Source organism: Malaclemys terrapin, chromosome 2, assembly GCF_027887155.1.
Source record: "Malaclemys terrapin pileata isolate rMalTer1 chromosome 2, rMalTer1.hap1, whole genome shotgun sequence".
In the NCBI taxonomy this organism is placed as follows: Eukaryota; Metazoa; Chordata; order Testudines; family Emydidae; genus Malaclemys; species Malaclemys terrapin.
The window spans coordinates 87,922,404-87,936,510 of record NC_071506.1 but is presented as its reverse complement, the minus strand read 5'-3'; the positions used below and the strand labels follow the sequence as shown (position 1 = coordinate 87,936,510).

Here is a 14,107-nt window from a genome sequence, read left to right as displayed (position 1 = left end):
TAGGTGGGATGTAGAAAAAGTTGTTGAATATTTTCACAAGAGTAGGGATATTAGCTCTGTTAAATACTCCAATTCAGATATAAATCTTCCAACCTAAAAATTCTCTCAAGTAGTTTCAACTGGATAGTTTATTCTTGACTTCCCTGCTCTACAGAACTGAAAGGATGCATGCTTCTCCAGAGAAGTGGCTTAATTTCATGTATTTACAATCTGGAAAGTGCTGTGGGTCCATTTTATGAAAGCTGCTATATAATCCTTCATTTGAGACACTGGTGTAAACAATCTAGCTTTGTTTGATCCAGTTCTCAATATAAAAAAATAAAATCTAACAGAGACACTACAATCCACAACAGCAAATACCTTCTGACATTTAGAGGAGGCTACACAAACCTAACACTTCCAGCAAAAAGTATCCCCTCTCCCCCCCAGGTTTGATATTATGAGTATACTAGTTTCTACAGATTCCTATTCAATTGCTGCCATATATAGACTGACAAAGGGCTGCATTATTCAACACAAGCTGTCATTTGCATTGACAAATCTAAACCAAAAAAAGCTGAAAACAGCTTTGCTCTGATTCCTCTATGGGGTGATAAATGACACAGAGAAGATCACCTTGAAAGTTATTAATGAAATTCCAAGACATATTGTACTGGATGACAATGGAATATAAATGAATCGCAGCATCTTCTAATGAACATTTCATGACCTCCATATGATTAAAATGGAATTAGTGGTTGTGGGGATCAACTCCATTCAATAATGGCACCAAAAGGGAAAGGAAGACTGTAATTAAGCTTATGATCTAGAAAGACTGGTTATTCTTCCTATATACTGCATAACAGTTTTTCCAACGGATAAGGGCTTTTGATGAGTGGGAAAACAAGTTGTGTCCTAACTCTTACTGCGGGTAGAAAGCCTTGTGTATTATCATAGTTATTGGGTCTAATCCAATACCCATTAAGTAAATTAAAAGACTCCCACTGACTTCAACAGTATTGGATCAGACCCATTATGAGAAAAACACTTTAGGGAAGTGAAGTCTAGCACCACAATATGTTGACCTTTTCATCAAATTCTAGTTTAACAATGTAATCCTGAATTTGGCTGCATGGTCAGAAGTACCTGCAGTGCTTCCAACACAGAACAACATTGCAATCTCACATCATCAAGTTTCTTCCACAAACCCAAAGGAAGATGGGACTCATTTTCTGTCCTAAAAAAATCTACTGTGACATACTGCACCTCAAAATGGCAACCTATAACCCCCATATTCATCATTCATATATGGTTCTGATATTTCATACAAAACATGCAATGTAAGATATCAAATGAAAGGTCATGATCTCCTGAAACCCATTTTTATGTCAAAATACACATAGCGTTACTATGTATCAAGTTACGAGATTTTCCTGTTCGACTGTTACTGAAATATGTTGCAAGTTTACTAGTGACATACAAAGAAGGCAAACCACTCCCAGGAGGGTGCTCAACAACCATTAATCAGCAGGGGAGGTGTCATCAAGGGACTTACAATTCAATGAGGGCTGCAGAAGCACCACATATTGGAGATTGCTCAACTCTATGACTCTGGGCTTGTCTACACTGGCAATTTACAGCGCTGCTACTTTCTCGTTCAGGGGTGTGAAGAAACACCCCCCTCCCCCCGAGCGCAGTAAGTTGCAGTGCTGTAAAGTGCCAGTATAAACAGTGCCCCAGCACTGGGAGCTGCACCCCTTGTTGAGGTGGGTTTTTTTTTTTTAGAGCGACCACACAAGGAACTTTAAAGCGCTGCCGCGGCATTGCCAGTGTAGACTAGTCCTCAGTTTCACAATACCACATCAGGGGGATTGCCCAGCCCAGTGACTCAGCAAAGCCCCCCAGGACATGTCTGGGCAAGTATCTTGTCTTCTAGGCACATGGACTAAGGATATAAAATGGGAGACTATAGCATCATGCTTTTGCCTTTCTCCTCCCCCACCTATGCTGGAAGCAACAGGAATGCTGAGAAGACAAAGGTCATCTAAGGAGATTGGTCCAGGCTTAAGGAGAAGCCTGTGCATTAAGAACTGTAACATCCAGTGGGGTGAGAAAATTGCTGATCTAAATACAGCCTAGTATAATATGATTTAAGATTTAGATTGCGCATTTATCTTTTTTTCCTCTGGTAACTTTCTCTGGTCTTTTATGCCTACCACTTATAATCACTTAAAATCTACCTTTCTGTAGTTAATAAACCTGTTTTACATTTTACCTAAAACAGTGTGGTTTGGTTGAAGTGCTTGGGAAATCAGGTACAAAAGTTGGTGCATGTCCTCTCCGTATTGAGGGAGGGGCAGACTGGGTAATAAACTTACACTGGTTAGGTTTCTGACTAGGGCAAGATGGTATAGTCTGGGGATGCAAGGCTGGGGGGAATTGGCTGGTGCCTTTCTCTGTTTGATTCGTGAGTGGCTTTGGGAGCATTCATGCAACCAAGCTGGGTGTGGGGCTCCACACCACATGCTGTTGTTCTGAGTGATAGCAGCACCTGGTGGGGTTTGCTGCTTGTCACTAGCAAAGCACTGTAAGAGACAGCCCATCCTGGAGGCACAAAGGTGCACAGCAGTACCCCAGTTCCAGGAGCACCCTGGGGATCCCATCACAGTGTTAACTGTAGGGGTAAATAATACTTCTCTGTTCACTTTCTCCACACCATTCATGATTTTATAGACCTCTATCATGTCCATCCCTCAGTCATTTCTTTTCTAAGATGTATGGAGAGTTGGGATCAGTTTTTCCTATGTGCATTACTTTGCATTTATCAACACTGAATTTCATTTGACATTTTGTCATGCAGCTTTGTGAGATCCCTCTGTGAGTCTTCACAATCATCTTTCTTTTCAGGACTTTACTATCCTGAATCATTTTGTATCATCAACAAATGTTGCCACCTCATTGTTTACCCCTTTTGCCAGATTGTTTATGAATATGTTGAACAGCACAAGTTCCAGTACAAATCCTTGAGGGACCCCACTATTTATCGCTCTTCACTCTGACAGCTGACCATTTATGCCTAGCCTTTATTTTCAATATTTTAACCAGTTACTGATCCCTGAGAGAACCTTCCCTATTATCCTATAACAGTTTACTCTGCATAAGAGCCTTTGGTGAGGGACCTTTTTAAAGGCTTTCTGAAAATCCAAGTACACTATAATGACTGGATCACCTACGTAATGACATGTGAGGGACAAGGTGGGTGGGTGAAGTTGATCTAGTAAAAGATATTACCTCACCCACCTTGTCTCTCTAATATCCTGGGACCAACATTACAAACAAAAGATATATGTAGCATTTATAGATACAAAAGTTTATCACTAATCCCAGTGTCTGCCACATCCCAATACATTTTCATGCTTCCAAGGTCTCAAATCTGTCACGCATAGTATATCATTAATTATGATTAATATGAAATGTTAATACCTACTGTGCAGGGATGTTGCAAGACTTAATTAAGCCTTGCAAAGTGTTCATGAAAACATACAAGCCCAGACATCAAATGTACTCATCCATCCTTGCTATGATGATATTTTACTTGCCCATCAAAAAGTGACTTACACCAGGCAACTAGACAAGTAGAATTTTTCCTATATGATTGAATTAATAAATGTGCTTTCATTGCCTGAATGAAGACTGCTGTAAAACTCAAATTATTTGTAAAAATGTGCCATATTCTAAGTATGTAAGTAAGACTTGCTATCAGGTGCTTGTACCTTACATGAAGGTGCAGTGGAATTACTATGTCATACCTGTAGCTATATTCATTTGTGCCAATGAAGACATAAAGGGGATTGGAAACGCTGTCAAGGGCACGGAAACTAAGGTCTGGTACAGAGAGATTCTGGAAGTAAAAACCTTAACCCCAGCCACGTTTGGACTGAAAGTTATGGCTGTAGAACATGTCTGATTATTGTTTGAGATTCAATAAAACAAACCCTCTGGAAGGGAGTAGACATGGATTATACAGAGCCTTAAATAAAACCGTAACAAATATTTACACTGAACACATTGGAAATACTCTACAAAAACACCACCACGGCAGAAGCCTACCGTACAGAAGAGCAAATATAACTTGGGTTTGTCCTACAGGCTGCGGACTTGCAGACTCATGAAACAGTCCCACACAAGGCTCAAGTGAAACATGAGCAGTCTACAGTTCTGTGGGGTGATAGAACACCTTTTTAATTTCACATTAAACTCATATTCATTATCATATTTTTTCTAATATCAAGTTTGAAGTTAACAGCATTACTTACCACTGATATACTTTACATCTTCAGAGTGCTATACAAATATTGACTCCTCACAACACCCGTGCAAGTTAGGTAATTGTCTCCATTTTACAGGTTGGGGATGGGTGGGAAGAGAGCCAACCAACCAAAAAAAAACCCAGATACTGAAAAGTTACATGACTTGACCAAAGCCACACTCAGAATCAATATCTGAGCCAGTCTTGGAACTTGAGTTTCTGACTCCCAGTCCCATGCCTTGCCCACTCTATCCTATCTGTGCAATTATGGTGATGACCAAAGAGAACTACAGTCCAATAATACTCTATGACTAGACCACAGATGAAGTGGAAAACTACAGCCTGAGAAACTATAGTGTTCATGCTTGCAGTGGTAGTTTCATCATTTAAAGAGTAGAATTGTACTAAGACTGTGAAATCAGCTCTTGCAAACAGATGTATTAACCAAAATATGCAAATTGCTTTATTGCTGTAACTACAAGTCTGATAGAATACGGTGTGTTGTGCAAATAAGTAGCTAACACTGAACAATTAAGATATATCATATATTCTAAGTTGCAGAACTATGAACTGTATTCCTGCTAAGCTTACTGTGGAAAACTACTAGTAACTGAACTGTTGCAATCTGTTTTGTACATGTAGTTCTGTTCTTTGTACATACAGAATCTGTCAGAAAATAAGATGTATGTTCTGGTGAAGCTTGTAAGATATGCACTGCCAGTTACTGTACTGCAGCTGTACTGGGTCACGTTGGTACAGACACCTCTATGTCTTGCAAAACATGTATGAAGCCACATAAGAGAAAAGAGGAAAGGGTTGTGCTAATACAGAGTATTTTTTGATTTTTCATCTGTTGTAAACAAGCAGGCTATATACCAAAATTCTGTAATCATTTTGGGACAGGCTGGATGGTGCAGGACTCTTTCCCAAAGATTGGTAATCTATAACCTCTCTGCATTGTGCTGATTTATCTTTGATTAATAAACTGATTGATAAAATATCAGATAACTCAGGTTCAATAAAATAATATAACTCATTGGTATCATGTCTTGTCTACATCCAAAAGCTATCCCACTGTAATTATACCAGTATAGTTAAAGCAGGTGGCATGATCCCTCAGCATGGACAGTTATATTGGTATAAGCACACTTAAATTAGTACAACTTATTCCCATATGGAAAGGAGAATAAGCTATTTTGGTAAAAGGCACATTTATACCTGCCTAAGTACCGCCAGACTAGGGACTGTACCAATATAATTATCAGTTACAAACAAACAAAAACCAAAACAGAATTACACTCCTGGCAGTTATGATACACACAGTTTTTGTAAACCAGACCAGTATTATATATGTTTGACTATACTGTAGACATGGGCGGCGGGGTGGAGCCCCCGGCTCCGCCCCTTCAACCTGCACCCTCCCCACGACTGTAGCCCCGGGACTCCCTGCTCTCCGCCCCCCGTGGCCAGAGCCACAAGCCCCCCCACCCACCCAGAGAGCCCCCCCTTGGCTGCAGGAAGCCCAGGCCAACCCAAGTCCTGAGCAATCCCCACTTGGCTGGAGGATCCCTGGGCTGGCCGAAGTTCTGAGCGTCCCCTCCCCTCCCCGCTGGAGGAGCCCCAGGCTGGCTGAAGCCCTGAGTCTTCCCCTCCTCCTCACATTCAGAGGTGCCCTGGACCAGCCGCAGCCACACCTCCCCTCCCCAGACCCAACCCGCCCAGAGGAAAAGTGACTGTTAGAAGATGCTTTTGATGTGCCCCATGCAAATTCCAGAGCGGCTGAGGTGATGGTATGTGCCTCCTCCGCCACCTGAGAACCTGCATGGGGCATAATAAAGCAAAGCTTCGCCGGCAAATCCTGCTAATGGGGGTTCCAGCGGCGGCGGCGGCAAAGCCTCTTCTGGCCTATTATTCCTGTTGCCTATGACTGTAGATGTGTCTGAAGTCTGAATTGAAATCACTTTAACATTACATTTTTTGGGTTCTTTAAAGTAAAGGACTAAAAGCGCTAGCTAAAACCAAACACAGGATGGGTATAAAGTGTGCCTCATTTCTGACCTGCGAATCCCCTGCTATTCCATTTCTAGGATACTTTTCTGAAGAGACTGCAAACCTTATCACATTCTGAGCTGTTTCTGTGATATAGCATCATTTCCACATTCCTATAGACTATGGTGAGACCATCAAATTCGTCCTCTTATGTGACAAGCTAGGATTTGAATCCAAGACTCAATTCAAGAGTCACATTAACCATTTAGGCTTGCAGTCAAGAACTCCACCCAGCTGTCCATTCCTAACCCTCATCCCACAAATTGTATTATATTTCCTCCAACAATTCTGTAAAGCATTTTCAGAACATTCTTGAGAAGAAGCCAAATAAACCCTATGATCAAGCAGTCTTTGAGTTGCTATGTGAATTGAGAGCACTGTACAGCCAGATTTCAGGATTAAACATTTTAAGAAGTGCGCCACTTGCTCCTTGTGAAAGAACTTTTCAGTTGAGATTAGTTTGGAGGAGACTAGCAGTAATACGAAGCACATTTTGTATGGAATTTATAGAGGTAAAAACACCTAATGAACAGGAAATGTAAAAATCATTAGATTTAAGCAATCCACTGGATTTCTGAAACATTCTGTCTGACTTCACCATATTTGAAACAGACCAGATGGGTACTTGTTTCTTCTCTTCACCGCTACTATCAATGCAATGAATGCATTTATGTCACATAATTGTTCTTTAGTTATAATTACATTATAATTAAAAAATTATATAGTATACATATTAAAATCCCACAATTAAGCAATTATATAATGCCATAATTATTTAACAAGTCTTCTCGATTCTGTTAAGACTAGTTAATTTTTACTAATTTAGAGAAAACACACACTACACATGAAGCTAAGAACTTTTTACAGAACACCCACAGCAAACACATTCACCGCCACCAGCAAAACCGGAGAGCTTCACTGCTGGAATGTTTACCTTTGGAGATTACTTCTTTCACTCCATGTATTTTGTCCTAATAGATCAATATACATCAATTTATTTTCGGTGTAACGCACAGGAAGTGGGTTCTCCCCCCCCCTTTTTTTTTTAAGTGCTGCAACAAGATCAATACAAACATGTACAATTGGAATTCTTAAGGTACTGATCACCTCAACAATCAAGTTAATTTGAACATTTAATCTGATACTGACCTGAGAATCCCTTCAATTACTAGGGATTAGTTAAAGAGATATTTGTCATCATCAGTCTTTTTTTTAATATATATAATAAATTCATTGTATAACTAGCATTCTAAAAATTAGATCTGTTTTTAAATAGAATTGAATCTTTATGGTTGTTAATTCTTATGAAAATGGACGCAACATTTGATGTTCTGACTCAAATGCACCATGTCATTAGTCTCACATACTGCATTTTTTCCAATCCACTCCTCAGTCTGCTTGAGCCCCGTTACTGTCATAAGACTGCACTCCATCCCCATTGTTCCTTTCTGCTGAATAGCATGCTTCTTGCTGGATTCACTCTTTATGTAAACAGCTGGACACCTGTTGAAACTCTGATTCAAAGCAGGAAGTGATCACTGTGCACTAACCTAAACAAGTCCATATACACATGGGAATATTCAGTGTAGTGTAACTACAGTACCAAAATATTAATTTGATCACTAGGAGATGACCCAGACAATTAAACGAATAAAAAAGGTAACCACAAAAAATGCTTAGTGATATTTCCTCTTTACACAAAAACCGTGCATTCTGAGGGCTAATTTAGGTTGGCATTTTCTTTGAACCACTAAATATCTTACTTTAAAAGTAACTGTCACTAAATTGGCAATCAATCACTTTAGAGTGTGTCAATGGCATTCCTGCCTATAAAGGGAAATCTTGAGGTTTTCCTCTTGGCTTTCCTTTTTTTTTTTTTTTTTTTAAAACACATACCTATGTCTCTCTTCTATTTGAAAATATTGCCAAATACTTTGTGTTATTAAAATTAATAAAACAGGACATCAGCTTTAGAAGACTCCAGATGACTGGGAATCAAAAACTCATTTTGGTGGCTTGCCTGAACAAAGTCAATTCCATTTAATGTCACTGACATCTTTTGTATCCATGGCTGTTGCACTGGCTGAGACACTGGAGAAAGTCCTGCAGACTTGAAAAATCCCCCAAAGCCTGGAGTTAGGCAGGCAAGATTAGGGTGTTATTTTCCACTTTTACAATGCTGTTCCAGCATTTTAGGAGAAGCAGAATTTTAAAAAAACTAACAAGCAGTTAAAAGCTATATACATCACTTCTTTATTCCACCAAGTCAGTGAAGTTTCTTTTGTGAGACTGCTGACATGTCCCAGGATACAATGGGATGACTTCAGTGTCATGACTGTTCAGCAATGTGACAAAGAATTTAAATGGTAAAGAAAAAGTCCAATTTTATTCTGTACTGAGCAGTTTGCTAAGATTTTTGATATTTCTATTTTATAAAAAATAGAAAATTAAAAAACAAAACAGAAAGACTCAAAGAATTACTGTAGAACCTCAATGTTACGAACACCAGAGTTATGAACTGACCGGTCAACCACACACCTCATTTGGAACCAGAAGTACACAACCAGGCAGCAGCAGAGACAAAAAAAAAAAAATTACAGTAAACTACTGCATTAAACATAACCTACTAAAAATAAAGGGTAAGTTTAAAAAAAAAAAAAGATTTGACAAGGTAAGGAAACTTTTTGTGTTTGTTTCATTTAAATTAAGATAGTAAAAAGCAGTACTTTTCTTCTCACGCCAGTTTCAAAGCTGTGTTAAGTCAATGTTCAGTTGTAAACTTTTGAAAGAACAACCATAACATTTTGTTCAGAGTTATGAATCATTTCCATTCCCAAGGTGTTTGTAACTCTGAGATTCTACTGTAGTGAATATGGAGCCGGAAAGGCAAAGACTTCCCTTGGTCCTCATCCAATTTGTGTTTTTTCAGTCACATTTTTTATGTTTAAAATTTCTTTCGACCCTTTTACAACGTGAAAAACATGCACACAAAAGGGAAAACAAAGCTCCCAAATATTGTAAATACTTATATGAGAGTAGTCTCACTGATTTCAATGAGACTACTCAAGTGTATTAAGCTAAGTATGTGTGTTTGCTTGAGCCCCTTTACTGTCATACAACAGCATTCCATTCCCAGTGTTCCTTTCTGCTGACACTGGTTACATGTTGCCAGATTTTATGGAATGAGAAAAAAGGGTACACAATAGATTATTTTGAGGCAGTAATATCTTAAATATTGATCTACTTAGCCTATCAAGTATTTTTATTTGGCAGACTACCATTAAACTTTTGCTAAGAGCAATACAAATAATATATTACAAAAATTAGAGTTGTATTAGTGTAGTGCCTACAAGCCGCAACTGACAGAGTCCCAATGTGCTAGATGCAGCACACACACACACAGATTTTACACACAAAAGTTGTACTGCTTTAACTACATTGGTACAGTGAGAGTAGTATAACCCATCTAGTGTGGACCCAATTATTTCAATATAAAGGTGCTTTACACCAGTTTAGCTATTCCCAGACTGGAAGGGGAATAAGTTACAATGATAGAAGGCATCTTTATACCAAGAAAAGGGTCCACATTAGGGGGCATACTATTTTAACCATTTGTTTAAAAAAACATAATATCATATCCCTAACTGAAAATTATACTAGTACAAAAACTGTGTGTAGAGCAAGCAAAGTTCAAAAATCTTACAATCTAAATAGACAAGTCAAAGGGTAGGAGAAAGGAAGTTTTATTATTCCCATTTTACAGATGGGGAATTGTGGCAAAGAAAGATTAAGTTACTTTCTCAGGTAACACAGGAAGCCTTTGGCAAAACCGGAAACTGAACCCAGATCCACACTAAGTTGTCATACTTTTGGACCCAAATATCTGAAATGTGTGTTTTTTCCAGTATACTATTTCTCTCATGCTGCCCCAAACATCTGGAAGGCACTCCCTCTAAACATCTGCAAAGCTACCTCACTATCCACCTTCAAATCCCTCCTCAGAATCCCTCCCTTTTGCTGTGATGCTTACAGAAAACATGATAATGATTAGGCTGCTAGTGTGCACAGACCACTGCCTACCAGGCTGACCAATACTGTCTCATTGTTTACTTGTACTCCCCCATCTTTCTATATCCATCTGTCGTCTCTTGTCTCATACTTGGACTGTAAGCCCCCTGGAGCAGAAACTGTCTTTTTGTTATGTGTCTGTACAGCACCTAGCACAATGAGGTCCTGGTCTATAACTCTGGCCTCTAAGCACTACAAATACTAAATAATACCGATTTATATATTACTACTACACTAGAAGTCAATATAAACATTAAAAAAGTTGAACTGCATCATGCAATAAAGGCTGTATCCACACCTGTATGATTATTAAGATCCCATAACATTTTTGTAAGAGTAGAGATTGACCCCCAATGCTCTAATAATTTCTCCTCCTTGTTTTTCTACATCATACAACATGCCACCTGACTGCCACCTTCAATCTTATTGGCAGATGCATTTTAGTGATGCTGAACGTATATTGTTTGAAGTGAATCAAGAGCATTAGGGATGAAAGGTGCTACATATCATTGATCATTATCTGCACTCTATGTGAGCGAGTCCACTCTGTTCCGCTGCAACAATGGAATTTGTCAACCTCAGAAAAAAAAAAAGGCTGATTTGTGCAGGAGGCAGAGCTTTCTAAGCAAATTACCCAGGACTGTGGAACTCCTCAGAATGACTATAAACCTCAGTGTTTCCAGAACAAGATGTTCTTTGACCTAATGCACGTTCCCACTGTGTTCTGTTACCCCTTTCATTGCATTTTGCTTTAATGGATAACAAACACTTTGGGACAGGTCTACCTTTTTACTTACATAGAAACCATGCACAGCTGTAACAACAAATTACTATTAGTTGCTGGTATTGTGCAGGGCATACTAGGTACTTTCCAAACACACCATATACAATATGAAAAGCATGATGGCAATTTTGTTTCTTTTAAGAGTGATTTCCACTTCAAGGAAATAAAGGGGAAGTGGATGAAAAAGACAGGACAGTAACATGTAGTTTAATAAATTCTTTATGGTTGTTCATTCTTGTGCTATATGAGCAGCACAGAATATCATGTGTGTTTCACAGCACACAACCATTTGGGAGTACGTGGGGTGCAGGGAGCTTGGTATCCGACACTGGGAGGTACGATGCTCACCTGGGAGAGGAAAGCAGGTGCAAAAGCTAGGTGCCCCCTCCCCCCCCCCAAAATCCCTGAGGGCACCGGGCTGGGGTAATGGGAGATGCTGGCACACACAGAGCCCCTGTCACTGTGAGGGGGTGCTGGGATGCGGGGCTCTGCCACACCCCTGCCCTGGAGACACCACGGGCAGCAGCAGCCTCGAGGAGGTGGTGGTGGTGGTTCCCGGTGTAAACACCTCTCCAGGGAGGGCGCTGGGTGGGGGAGGGTCCCTGGCACTACGCGGGGCGCTGGGGGGGGGGGGAGAAGAGGGTCCCTAGGGGGGAATCTCTGGTACTGTCCCTCCCCCCGGGGGCCGCACTCTAACCCCCCGCCCGGAAGTCACTCCCCCCCGTCACCCCACACTGGGAAATGGGGGCGGGGACCCCCACACGCGCGACCCCAGAACTGACCCCGGGTTTCCGCTTGCCTGCAGGGCGGCTCGGCTCGGCTCCGCCTCGGCCTCACGCGCACGCCGCCTCGCGCCCCATGCCGCCTCCGCCGCCCGTTTACAAGGACGGGGGATTCGTGAATAGAACGAGCCTGCCAACACGCATGCGCCGCCGGCAGCTTTCCCCCGTCTGCCCCCGGCAGCGGTAAGAGGAGAGTGCGCATGCGCATAGCAAAGGCAGCCGCAAGAGGCGGGATGGAGCTGCGCATGCGCCTCGCAAACCGGGGGGGGGGTGGGGTGCGCCGCCGGAGAGACGACAGAGCGCTTGCGCACTGCTGGTGGCGGTTATGTCTCCTCCCGCGTGGGGCATGCTGGGAATTGTAGTTCCATCAGTTGAAGTAGAGGCCGGGACGGACGGCAGTTGGATGTCGGAGGGTGGAACGCCTCGCGCTCTGCCCGCGTCCGCCGCCTGCCCCTGCCCCGCCTTAGCAGCCCTCGGCCGCCCCGCCGGGCTTTTCTCTGGACACGGTGCCCAGGCGGGGCCGGTGCCAGCTGCGCACGGAAATCGGGGTGGGTGGGCGGCTAAGAGCGAGTCTCCCAGCCCCGCTTTCTGTTTGGCGGTTGGCTGCTCCCGGCTGACATCTGTGCGGCTACCCCGCGTGCCTGGGTCCCGGGAACGTGGGGGGCGGGGCGGGGGCGGTCAGTGACCCAAGTGCTGCCAACGGGGGCGCAGAGGCGCAGCGCCCGCAATACAGTAACGTGTCTCACAGGGGACGCGTCACACCGGCAATACGCGTGTGCGCAAAGGCAGCGATCAAAGCACCGGCCCGGGCAGCTCAGCCCCTTGCCGGGGGGGTCGGGGTTCAAATACCAATGTGATCTGGCCACGCTGCTTCTCCGGCTCGGTGCGCGCCAGGCGGGTCTCGGCCAATGGCTCCGCCGCTGAGCGTGTGCAGAGGGAGCGGCGCTGCCTCGCCGCACAACTACGCGTAGGGCTGCCCCGGCTCGTGTTGCGGTCATTGCATCTGAGCCCCAGGCGCTGTGCGGCCAGGGCAGCAAACTGACCCAACACCAGGGGGCAGCCTAGCTTGCTGCATCTGCCTCTGTCCAAGGGGGGGGGGGTGTATTTCGGGAAAGGTGATGGGACTGCCGCAGAATGGTCCGATGGCGCTGAAACTTGCTTTGAAAAGAAAATAACCTACACGGGCACATGCTCGCTGGGAGGGGAGGGATCAAGTGATGAGGAGGGATGGGGTGCGACACTAGGGAGGAGACAGGAGTAGCAGGCTGTCATCCATCCTCTCATTCCTCTCCCATCTACAGAGGTGTGATAATTCCTTACCCCCATCATGTGAGCCAGGTTCTAGAGGAGGTTTGTCTTTCTGGCTGCATCTGAGTCCCTCTCCCTACCCACCGCCCCCCATGTGATCTGGGATCTGAGGTCTAGATGAAAGATTCTGGGTGGTCTGCTAGAAGGATCAGGTAGGTTTGGGAGTGGGTCTTGCAGCCTTTTTCAAAGAGGGAGGGAGTATCATTGGTGGAGAATTGGAGAGGTAGGAGAGTCTCCACAAAGTGATCTTCTAATAAATTTTCCTCTTCCAGAGGGCCCCATCTTGCATCTGAGTGCAGGATGGGATGAACTGGCCCACTGATGGTTTAAAACTGTAAGTAGTTCATATGTTCTGCAAGTCTCTGTTGCTATAATTTAATTATTTGAGGTGAAATGTGCACCACAACAGGACATGCCAGTGGAGTTTTTATCTTTCTTGAACATGAATGATTTGACTGGCGGAGCCTACAGCCTCCTATACAGCCAGACCTCTTACAGGCTTTGCAGAACAATGCATCCGAAGAAGTGGGCTGTAGTCCACAAAAGCTTATGCTCTAATAAATTTGTTAGTCTCTAAGGTGCCACAAGTACTCCTGTTCTTCTTTTTGCGGATACAGACTAACACGGCTGCTACCCTGAAACCTGTCAAACTTCACAAGGTGTCCAGAGGCCCCTAGGAAAAAATTCCTCACACTAGCCCCAGACTGAAGCAGATATAATCCTATGAACGAGTGGTAATCAAGGCTTCTGAAAGTTAGAAGAATAATCACCTTGAGACTATTTTTGAGTTTGGGATTTAGAAAACTAAAATTAGAAGACCATTAAAAA

The 14,107-nt window shown here is 42.9% G+C and overlaps 1 protein-coding gene across 2 annotated transcripts in view; it reads right to left on the bottom strand.

The window, feature by feature from the left end:
* The window catches only part of RALBP1 (ralA binding protein 1), a 58,539-nt gene extending 46,479 nt beyond the window's left edge, over positions 1–12,060 (bottom strand). Inside the window, exon 1 of one of the 2 annotated variants that reach the window (XM_054017739.1) lies at positions 11,972–12,060. The gene's annotated coding sequence lies outside the window, so the exon portion shown is untranslated. The remainder of the gene's footprint in view (positions 1–11,971) is intronic. The other variant, XM_054017740.1, reaches the window with a different exon arrangement.
* Between the last annotated feature and the right edge of the window lie 2,047 nt (positions 12,061–14,107).